This window comes from Phyllobates terribilis, unplaced genomic scaffold (genome assembly GCF_046119375.1).
Source record: "Phyllobates terribilis strain yellow unplaced genomic scaffold, ASM4611937v1 Scaffold_7__3_contigs__length_470593459, whole genome shotgun sequence".
Lineage (NCBI taxonomy): Eukaryota > Metazoa > Chordata > Amphibia > Anura > Dendrobatidae > Phyllobates > Phyllobates terribilis.
The window spans coordinates 176,035,505-176,047,638 of NW_027362767.1; the positions used below are offsets into that span (position 1 = coordinate 176,035,505).

A 12,134-nucleotide genomic window follows, 5' to 3' on the forward strand; every position below is an offset into this window, starting at 1 on the left:
GAGAGCGGGGGATCCAAAGCAGTAGAGAGCATGTGCGTCCACCACTCCTATGGACAGGAAATGGAGCAGCGATCGCACATGCTCAGTACCGCTCTGTTCACACACGTCTAGTCTGGGATGCTTTTGTGATTGATGGAGATCAAGCAGACCAGATGCATTTATTTGGGGTTTTATTAAAATGTTTGCCTCCATAACCTGTCTATGGCTGAGCTAAATGAGTTAACTGACAATCTATCAGCTCCCTCAGCTCCTCTAATCTGATGTCTGACCACATCAAAGTTGAGCTCCACTTTGAGATGATAAATCAGTTGAGAGAAGCTCCTGAGTAGGAAGATAGAAGAGCTACGATCTAGTTCACTCTGTCAGATCTAGTTAACTGAAGGATTCTCAGTTAGCTCATTCTGCTATGTGCAAGGAAAAGGCAAAAGGTGCAACATTTTTAATTAAACCAAATTGCAAAAATGTTATTTAACCCAAAATACATTAATTTATGTAAAAAAAAAATTCTGACGTGTGACCTAATAGTACGTCATGGTGACCTGGGCTGATTGGACCAATGATGTACTATTAGGTCATATGGCGATCGCGCCTGCACACAAGCGATGCGGGGTGATCTCCGCTGGGTGTCAGCTGACTGTCACAGCTGACACCTGGTGCTATGTTGCAAAAATGTAAAAATTTTATTTTTACGGCTCTATGTTATAAACTTCTGTAAAGCACTTGGGGGTTCAAGGTGCTCACCACACATCTAGATAAGTTCCCTGAGGGGTCTAGTTTCCAAGATGGTGTCACTTGTGGGGGGTTTCCACTGTTTAGGCACATCAGGGGCTCCCCAAACGCAACATGGCGTCCGCTAATTATTCAAGCAAATTTTACATTCAAAAGTCAAATGGCGCTCCGTCCCTTCCGAACCCTGCCGTGCGCCCAAACAGTGTTTTTTCCCCACATATGGGGTATCTGCGTGCTCAGGAGAAATTGTACAACAAATTTTGGGGTCCATTTTTTCCTGTTACCCCTGCGAAAATAAAAAAATTGAGGTCTAAATTAACATTTTTTGCAAAAAAAGTAAAATGTTCATTTTTTTCTTCCACATTCCAAAAATTCCTGTGAAGCACCTGAAGGGTTAATAAAGTTCTTGAATGTGGTTTTGAGCACCTTGAGGGGTGCAGTTTTTAGAATGGTGTCACTTTTGGGTATTTTCTGTCATAAAGACCCCTCAAAGTCACTTCAAATATGATGTGGTCCCTAAAAAATGGTTTTGTAAATTTTGTTGGAAAAATGAGAAATCGCTGGTCAACTTTTAACCCTTATAGCTCCATAACAAAAAAAATTTTGGTTCCAAAATTGTGCTGATGTAAAGTAGACATGTGGGAAATGTTATTTATTAACTATTTTGTGTGACATTCAGTACAGACCAAAAGTTTGGACACACCTTCTCATTTAAAGATTTTTCTGTATTATCTTGACTATGAAAATTGTACATTCACACTGAAGGCATCAAAACTATGAATTAACACATGTGGAATTATATACTTAACAAAAAAGTGTGAAACAACTGAAAATATGTCTTATATTCTAGGTTCTTCAAAGTAGCCACCTTTTGCTTTGATGACTGCTTTGCACACTCTTGGCATTCTCTTGATGAGCTTCAAGAGGTAGTCACCGGAAATGGTCTTCCAACAATCTTGAAGGAGTTCCCAGAGATGCTTAGCACTTGTTGGCCCTTTTGCCTTCACTCTGAGGTCCAGCTCACCCCAAACCATCTCGATTGGGTTCAGGTCTGGTGACTGTGGAGGCCAGGTCATCTGGCGTAGCACCCCATCACTCTTCTTCTTGGTCAAATAGCCCTTACACAGCCTGGAGGTGTGTTTGGGGTCATTGTCCTGTTGAAAAATAAATGATGGTCCAACTAAACGCAAACTGGATGGAATAGCATGCTGCTGCAAGATGCTGTGGTAGCCATGCTGGTTCAGTATGCCTTCAATTTTGAATAAATCCCCAACAGTGTCACCAGCAAAGCCCCCCCACACCATCACACCTCCTCCTCCATGCTTCACGGTGGGAACCAGGCATGTAGAGTCCATCCGTTCACCTTTTCTGCGTCGCACAAAGACACGGTGGTTGGAACCAAAGATCTCAAATTTGGACTCATCAGACCAAAGCACAGATTTCCACTGGTCTAATGTCCATTCCTTGTGTTCTTTAGCCCAAACAAGTCTCTTCTGCTTGTTGCCTGTCCTTAGCAGTGGTTTCCTAGCAGCTATTTTACCATGAAGGCCTGCTGCACAAAGTCTCCTCTTAACAGTTGTTGTTGAGATGTGTCTGCTGCTAGAACTCTGTGTGGCATTGACCTGGTCTCTAATCTGAGCTGCTGTTAACCTGCGATTTCTGAGGCTGGCGACTCGGATAAACTTATCCTCAGAAGCAGAGGTGACTCTTGGTCTTCCTTTCCTGGGTCGGTCCTCATGTGAGCCAGTTTCTTTGTAGCGCTTGATGGTTTTTGCAACTGCACTTGGGGACACTTTCAAAGTTTGCCCAATTTTTCAGACGGACTGACCTTCATTTCTTAAAGTAATGATGGCCACTCGTTTTTCTTTACTTAGCTGCTTTTTTCTTGCCATTATACAAATTCTAACAGTCTATTCAGTAGGACTATCAGCTGTGTATCCACCAGACTTCTGCACAACACAACTGATGGTCCCAACCCCATTTATAAGGCAAGAAATTCCACTTATTAAACCTGACAGGGCACACCTGTGAAGCGAAAACCATTTCCGGTGACTACCTCTTGAAGCTCATCAAGAGAATGCCAAGAGTGTGCAAAGCAGTCATCAAAGCAAAAGGTGGCTACTGTGAAGAACCTAGAATATAAGACATATTTTCAGTTGTTTCACACTTTATTGTTAAGTATATAATTCCACATGTGTTAATTCATAGTTTTGATGCCTTCAGTGTGAATGTACAATTTTCATAGTCATGAAAATACAGAAAAATCTTTAAATGAGAAGGTGTGTCCAAACTTTTGGTCTGTACTGTATCTCTCTGATTTAAGGCATAAAATTAAAATTTTCAAAATTTTCTTACAATTTCTGTTTTTTTTCACAAATAAATGGAAGTGATATCGAAGAAATTTTTCCACAATCATGAAGTACAATATGTCACGAAAAAACAGTCTCAGAATCAGGGGGATCCGTTGAAGCGTTCCAGAGTAATTACCTCATAAAGTGACAGTGGTCAGAATTGTAAAAATTGGCCCGGTCATTAACATGCAAACCACTCTCGGGGGTGAAGGGGTTAAAGTTAGGATTTTTTTTTTTCAATAAAGTCCAACTATGAAAACTCCAGGTGTAGCTGTAGACTATGAAGTTGGATCTACCCCACCGTCTATGTAACTATAGCCCCATGGACAATGAATAGAGCAGGGGTGCCCATGTGCCAATATCACTCCAGAGCCCCATTCTTAGGATCCATGGAGGGTCCAGCAGTGGGACCCTCAGTGATCAGCCAGTTTACACTTTTCCAGGGTCTAGCTGATGACTTGCTTTCTTTAGGGTTGGTACTTTTGGCTTAATAGAATTCAGCAGTCTCCTCTATCGATCCCCCTAACACAAAAATACTTAGCTTGGCATACATGTGTTTCAATGGGGAGAGCGGAGTAAGCCCGTGTCAGACACAGGATTAGATGATGTAATGTAGCAGACCCTTACACATTCTAGGTATAGTAGTTACCCGGTCCTGCCAAAATCACCATAAAGAGGGTTTCTAGTTTTGGAAATTTCCAGTCGCCCGTTGCAGCAGTTTGTCTTAAAAACCAAACAAACTACGCTTTACTCACCCTCCCCAGGTCCGGCGCTGGGTCTCTGCCTGTGTTCTGTCTCTGTTATTGTCTGCAGTCCACACTATATCTGCCTGAAGGCTTTGTTACATTTTCTCCTTTTCATTGAGATTTATAGAGAAGATGATGAATGTGTATTTCTCGGCGGTAACGTCCCTCTCAGCCTCCGTAATCAGTCTCATCTTGTTACTGGTCCCACCTTGGTTTGTAAATGTTTCGCTTCTCCCAGGCTTCACCTCGGCACCACCTTCCACTCTCTTGTGTCCTACACTTGACCTCATGTGAAGGAGCGACCCCCGGCTTATGCAGCAACCATGATGGAAACTACTACTTCATGCAATTGTGTGGGTGTAAAAATCACAAACAAGAGAGGAACCAGAGCTCCAAAATCCATCTGAAGTCCTCTTCCTGTTCTTTCTGTTGCTGGTCACACTCCATTACTACAAAGCCAGGCTAGACATCAATCCATCCTCCACGTCCCGCCAGCATGGAGGACGGCCGGCTCACAGGGCCTTGTTATCTAGATAGACATGTTCTGCACCTGTCCGGGTCGGGGTGTAGCACCCTGAGGATTCGGCTGCTACAGGGGTATTGCACCTCAACCCAGAGGTGTGATATTCCACTCCCGGGTAAGGATGGAGTGTGGAACTGAGCTCAGATAGACTGCATGCACTACATACATCCCATTTCCGAGGAGCAGACCAACGGTACTCCCACTTAGAAATGTGCAGGTACAACCGAGCCTGTTCCTGGCTGGAGTGGGAGGGGGGTGGTACATCCCATGTAGTGTAGGGGCAGATAGGGGGAGCAGTCTGGGTAGTGATAGGAGCTCATTGGGTGCTGGTCACCTGAGCTCACACATAGAGGGATATATAAGGTGGGCACCAACTAGAATCAGGGTCAGACGCAGAGAGTCAGTCGGCTGCAGAGGACAAGTCAGACGCAGAGAGTCAGTCGGCTGCAGAGGACAAGTCAGATGCAGAGAGCAGGAAACAGCAGCCCTGGAGAGAGAGAGAGTGGAGCAGAGAAAGACCCAGAGGGGGAAGACTGAAGGGACCCAAGAACCCAAATTAGAGCACCGGGTGAGGAGTCAGCATCAGGGTACCGGAACCCAAGCTGGTGGGGGCAAAAACAATCCCTAGCCAGAGACCGGAGATCGTGGGCAGCGTTTGCCACGGTCACCCACCATATTCACCCCGAAGGCACACCACATGAAGGGTCAGGGAACCCAGGGCCAAGGGTGTCCCAACAGAAGGCCCGAGGGAGCTGGACCTAGGTGAATCACTGGTGGGGACGGCTGAAGAAAGGACAGAGGGAGAGCTCAGGGCCACGCTCCGGACTTGTTTGGGGGTTGGCTGGATCCAGGACCTGGTGGACGCAGCACGGCTCGGGTGGTCACTAGCAGCTGGAGTGACCAGTACAACATCTGCAGTAAGTAAACACCCTTAACTGCACAACCTGAGTCTGTCTTCATTGCCGGCTGCACCGCACCACCACAACCCCCATCCTCTGCGCCTGTCCCCTCTGAGGCTATACCCCTCCCGTTGGGGGTTATCCCACCAAGCTGCGCATCCACCATCAGCCTCAGCGGACCCTGCTGCAGCGGCGGCCACAGTGACCGCATCACAACGGGTGGCGTAGTCGACACAAAAGAACTTTAGTAACATCTGTAAAGCTGCCACATAACACTGAGCTTGACGCCCTGGGCACGGGACCGGGTCACAGCCGCTCGGAGACTACAACCCCCCATCTGATCCGGTGCCGGGTATTCCCCTCAAAAAGGAATATGTCCCAGGGGGCGCGTCAACTTTGGCGTAGTCGGCAGGATTACGTGCCCGCAACACCCGGGTACTGCGTGCCTGAAGAAAAGTGCAAGTTTACCTCAGAAAGAAGTCTCCCGCCGGTTCCGGAGGGTCCACGCCATCGGACTCCATCACCAGTCGTTTCCCGCCGATTGTCCGCCATTTCCAGCTTGTTCCCGCCATCTACAGAGTTTCCCGCCACTGGGCGACGCTTCCCGCCAAAACCGCAGATTTCCCGCCTTGGAAGAGCAGCGGACGCCATTATGGGCGTGCCAAAGGAGGGCAAGAGGCCACCTCCCATCGTGGGCCAGGACAGAAAATGGCGCCAAAAGTGGAAACCGCCCCCACCAACAGAGACTGTGATGCTGGAGGTGTCTGTCAGCGTGAAAGAACTACCCCTGGATCTGACAGTCACCGAGTTGCCCCGGGACCGCCCTCTAAGTGGGAGGAGACGAAAGGAGAGAACAAAGATGGGTGTCGCCGGGAGGAGTCTGGAGCGAGCGCACCCGGAGGCAAGAGGTCTAACGAGGAGTAGCGGAGGAGCTCACCCGGAGATGGAGAAAAAGCAGAACAGCACCGGCCCGCTGGCCAGGAGTCTGCTAGAGACCGAGGAAGGAGGGCAGAGCAGCACCGGCCCGCTGGCCAGGAGCCTGCCGGAAGCAGAGCAGAGCAGCACCGACCCGATGGTCAGGAGCCTGCTAGAGTCCACAACCCCGCTAGGTCTAGCGGAGATCTTAGCGCAGCTCCCCCGAGACCGGGAGTGTGCACAAACAGCCCTGGAGGGCCTCGCAAGGAGGATGGCCCGGGTACAGCGTGAGATACTGGCGGAGTGGAGCCGGGAGATGGCCCAGCAAGCAGAGACCAGTCAACGGAGCGCGCTACCCTGGAAGAGGAAGCAGACCGCCTCTGAGGATGGCGCGGGAGGACCCAAGGCCGGAGACGGCGCCGAGGAGGGAGCCGAACGCATGGAGGCAGGTAAAGGGGACGCCTATACCCCAAGCCGAGAAACCGCCCACCTGCCCCAGCTCCCCGTCGCAGAGCCCGAAAGTCCCCCTGCTGTGCCCGTGGCCGCCATGTCACCGCCATGGACTAGGCCCCGACCGGAAGCCGCCGCAGCGACCCCTGTGACGTCACGCGCCTCGACCCGGAGCGTGACAAAGCAGGAATTACCACCAGCCTGGTCGCAAGGCCTAGTACCCCCGGGCGCCGCACCACCAACAGCGCCCCCTACCTCCGCGGAGCCTCCGGCCTGGCCGCAAGGCCAGGTAGCCCAGGGCGCCGCCGTCCTAACGGTGCCCTTCACCTTCCAGGTGCCCCAGGCCTGGCCGCAAGGCCTGGGCAACCCGGGCGCTACCACCACCGCGCCCGCGCCCGTAAAACCAAGGGTGCCACACCTGGGGGAGGACTTGTTCAGCCAGCTCTCATGGCCGGACGGGCGGCCCTTCATCTGGCCCGAAGGATACCATGAGCTGGAGCGGCAACAAAGACTAGGGCCCTTGTGTGAGCCCCTGATCCCGGCTCCGAAGCCCGTGACTCGGGTCTCGCCTCCTTTAGAAGAAGCCCAATTCGTGTGGGACCCCACGGGAGAAGATTTGATGGGGTTCACCGGAGAAACTCGGGCAGTCGCCGCTGAGCGTACTGAGTGTTGTCGTCAGCAGCTAGCAGAGTTTAAGAGAGAACGGGAGGAGAGGCGGGTCAGAGAACAACAGGCCCAAATCCGGAGCGCGGAGCAGAAGAGCCGGACTAGGAGGAACCCCCGTGCAGCGCATTGTCCCCGCACCATCGGGACAGTGATAAAGTTCAACCCGCAGCATGGGTGGGGCTTTATTCGGGACCGTAACAACCGCGGTGACGTTTTTGTGACTCGCAGAGACGTCGAGTCCCACCTGCCGGAAGGTCACAAAGGCCGTGACCTCTACGTCGGAGACGAAGTCACTTTCACCCGGCACAAGTGTGCCAAAGGACCTTACGCCCTCCACGTACACCGCTTGACGGAGGAGGAGTTGCGGTACGGAGAGGAGGAGCCAGAGGACCCGGACGGGTCTGAAGAAACATCATATCAAGAAAAAGCAGGAGGGAGCCGTCGTTGAGGACGGGAGTAGAGACTGTATATAGTTGCCCGTCGGGGCACAGTGAACCGTTGCTGCTAAAAATAGTCCCCGTTGGGACCAGTGAACTGTTTACCCGTTAACCCCTTTATCCTACAGGCTGAGGACTGTGAGCAGCCATTCCCTTCCCTCTACCTGGCCGAGGACTGAGAGCGGCCAACTTCCAACTTCCCTGTATATAGTTGCGCGTCCTAAAGCGCCCCCTACCGGTTTTATAGGAAAACCAGTTTTTTCTAAGAGACTGTCGCACTTTTCCCGGACACACGTTGCACAGTGTCCGGAGGAGGAACCAGAGACAAGAGAAGTCTACGAGAATGTTTATATAAAAAAAAAAAAAAAAAAAAAGTTTTATATATATAATGTTTTATATGTTTTATATGTTTATATGAAAAAAATTGTATGTTTTGGTGTTGTTTTTTGTCTTACAGCCCGAGGACGTGCTGTGATTTACCAGGGGGGAATGTAGCACCCTGAGGATTCGGCTGCTACAGGGGTATTGCACCTCAACCCAGAGGTGTGATATTCCACTCCCGGGTAAGGATGGAGTGTGGAACTGAGCTCAGATAGACTGCATGCACTACATACATCCCATTTCAGAGGAGCAGGCCGACGGTACTCCCACTTAGAAATGTGCAGGTACAACCGAGCCTGTTCCTGGCTGGAGTGGGAGGGGGGTGGTACATCCCATGTAGTGTAGGGGCAGATAGGGGGAGCAGTCTGGGTAGTGATAGGAGCTCATTGGGTGCTGGTCACCTGAGCTCACACATAGAGGGATATATAAGGTGGGCACCAACTAGAATCAGGGTCAGACGCAGAGAGTCAGTCGGCTGCAGAGGACAAGTCAGACGCAGAGAGTCAGTCGGCTGCAGAGGACAAGTCAGATGCAGAGAGCAGGAAACAGCAGCCCTGGAGAGAGAGAGAGTGGAGCAGAGAAAGACCCAGAGGGGGAAGACTAAAGGGACCCAAGAACCCAAATTAGAGCACCGGGTGAGGAGTCAGCATCAGGGTACCGGAACCCAAGCTGGTGGGGGCAAAAACAATCCCTAGCCAGAGACCGGAGATCGTGGGCAGCGTTTGCCACGGTCACCCACCATATTCACCCCGAAGGCACACCACATGAAGGGTCAGGGAACCCAGGGCCAAGGGTGTCCCAACAGAAGGCCCGAGGGAGCTGGACCTAGGTGAATCACTGGTGGGGACGGCTGAAGAAAGGACAGAGGGAGAGCTCAGGGCCACGCTCCGGACTTGTTTGGGGGTTGGCTGGATCCAGGACCTGGTGGACGCAGCACGGCTCGGGTGGTCACTAGCAGCTGGAGTGACCAGTACAACATCTGCAGTAAGTAAACACCCTTAACTGCACAACCTGAGTCTGTCTTCATTGCCGGCTGCACCGCACCACCACAACCCCCATCCTCTGCGCCTGTCCCCTCTGAGGCTATACCCCTCCCGTTGGGGGTTATCCCACCAAGCTGCGCATCCACCATCAGCCTCAGCGGACCCTGCTGCAGCGGCGGCCACAGTGACCGCATCACAACGGGTGGCGTAGTCGACACAAAAGAACTTTAGTAACATCTGTAAAGCTGCCACATAACACTGAGCTTGACGCCCTGGGCACGGGACCGGGTCACAGCCGCTCGGAGACTACAACCCCCCATCTGATCCGGTGCCGGGTATTCCCCTCAAAAAGGAATATGTCCCAGGGGGCGCGTCAGGGGCATGTCCACTCTGGTTCCCGAGGGCCTACAGATACCTGAAGCCGGCTCTGATTGAATAGACCATCCTTGTCCCCCGTATTCTGCACCGGCCCCGCACCATGAGCGCCGTACTACATGCTCATGTGTTTCCATGTCCAGCCTGAGGACCCGGCTGTGTTTGGATAGACCTTTCTTGCCCCCCGCATTCTGCACTGGCTCCGCACCATGAGCGCCGTACTACATGCTCATGTGTTTCCATGTCCAGCCTGAGGACCCGGCTGTGTTTGGATAGACCTTCCTTGCCCCCCGCATTCTGCACCGGCTCCGCACCATGAGCGCTGTACTACATGCTCATGTGTTTCCATGTCCAGCCTGAGGACCCGGCTGTGTTTGGATAGACCTTCCTTGCCCCCCGTATTCTGCACCGGCCCCGCACCATGAGCGCCGTACTACATGCTCATGTGTTTCCATGTCCAGCCTGAGGACCCGGCTGTGTTTGGATAGACCATCCTTGCCCCCCGCATTCTGCACCGGCCCTGCACCATGAGCGCCATACTACATGCTCATGTGTTTCCATGTCCAGCCTGAGGACCCGGCTGTGTTTGGATAGACCATCCTTGCCCCCCGCATTCTGCACCGGCTCCGCACCATGAGCGCCGTACTACATGCTCATGTGTTTCCATGTCCAGCCTGAGGACCCGGCTGTGTTTGGATAGACCATCCTTGCCCCCCGTATTCTGCACCGGCCCCGCACCATGAGCGCCGTACTACATGCTCATGTGTTTCCATGTCCAGCCTGAGGACCCGGCTCTGATTGGATAGACCTTCCTTGCCCCCCATATTCTGCACCGGCCCCGCACCATGAGCGCCGTACTACATGCTCATGTGTTTCCATGTCCAGCCTGAGGACTACATGATTAGTGACTCAGAAATGGTCACCCGGAAGCCAATCAGTCACAGTAAAAGAAAGAGTAGGTCGAGTCATTGGGAAATCTGATGACAGATCCGGCTAGTTATAAATGCCTTTGCTATAAAATAAAGTTGACCTAATGGGGCTGGTGTACTTACTCTAAACATTAATGAACGGATGGCTGTATAATCCTGAGCATATTATGAGTACAGATAGATCTGGACTGATGAATTACATACTTTAGTGTCAAAACATTCAAAGAACTTTACTGCATGGAGTTTCAGAGTAAGTTCCATCAGGTCTTACCGGATCTGTTTAATATATGGAGTTTGTTTTTTTAAAAATCAAATGACAGATCCAGACCCCTTCTGGATATCTGACATACGTGTAGGTCACAATTCAGGTATGGGTGCATGGAGTGGGCTGAAGAGGTGACCCCATAACTTACAGGGCCGGGGTTATACAGCTATCACCTGCCGTAAACAGCAGCGACAGGAGCTGGGTCCGATTGCTGCTGATTAATCAATCAGATGCCAGTGTCGGTCTCTGACCGCGACATTTAGTGGCTCAATCACATGATACAACCACTCTGATGCCCATACACAATTGTGGGTTGACATGGCATCCCGGAGCACACTGAAGGGTCTCACCACTGACCCCTTTGTGAGCACCATGAAGATCAGCCGCAGGCTGGGCAATCTCTACTATACATTGCAGTGCACAGAACAAGCAACCAAATGATCACAAGTTCAAGTGCTTCAGGGGGCTAAAGAGAAGAAAATAGAAAAAAGTTTTTTTTAAAAAATAACCAAGCTTAAATCACCCTTCTTTTCCAAATACAAAATAAAGTGAATAAACATATCTGATATCTCCATTTTTATAGTCCAATCTATAAAATGCTAAATAATTTAACCCATAGAGTAAACACCCGTAGCCCCCCAGCATTCTGCCTTTCTGTAGTTCTGAACACCGGTGACCACATCGTGGAGACAGATATTCCCATCAAGGCAATCATGGGGAGGCTCCTAAGGGGTTAACACACCTAATCAATACAGTAATGTAAAGATCTATGAAGCTGTCAGTGAGGGTCCTTAGCCCTGTGCTCAGCCCCCAACATGGATCTGTAATGTGCTCCGAAATGAGAAATGATATGACCTTCTGCATCGCTACCAGTGCACCTCACAGGGGTATAGGCCAGGATGAAGACACTTGATGGATGGTTTATATTGTGGGGGCACAAATATGTGCCAGTGTTAGGAGGAATGTGTGAGGCGTTGGGTTACAGTTATTATACTAGAGTTAGGCCTAGGATTGGAATTAGGGTAGAAATAAGGAATAGGGTTAACAGCTGGAATAAGGGTTAGGGCTGAAGATAGGGTTTTAGGGTTAGGGTAGAAATAAGGATTAGGCTAATAGGGATAGGGTTGGAATAAGGGTTAGGGCTGATGATAGGGTTTTAGGGTTAGGGTAGAAATAAGGATTAGGCTAATAGGGTTAGGGTTGGAATAAGGGTTAGGGCTGAAGTTAGGGTTTTAGGGTTAGGGTAGAAATTAGGATTAGGCTAATAGGGATAGGGTTGGAATAAGGGTTGGGGCTGAAGTTAGGGTAGAAATAAGGATTAGGCTAATAGGGTTAGGGTTGGAATAAGGGTTAGAGTTAAGGTTAGGGTTATAGTCCATGATTAGGGCGAGGGTTTTTTTTTTTTTTAAACCAATTATTTTTATTTAGGTTTCAAAAATTTACAGCAAACAGTTATCAATATACATATAACAATTCACATAACGT

The 12,134-nt window shown here is 50.4% G+C and overlaps 1 protein-coding gene across 6 annotated transcripts in view; it reads left to right on the forward strand.

The window, feature by feature from the left end:
• CADM3 (cell adhesion molecule 3) overlaps positions 1 to 12,134 on the forward strand; it is a 675,629-nt gene that overhangs the window by 631,781 nt on the left and 31,714 nt on the right. The window lies entirely within an intron of this gene.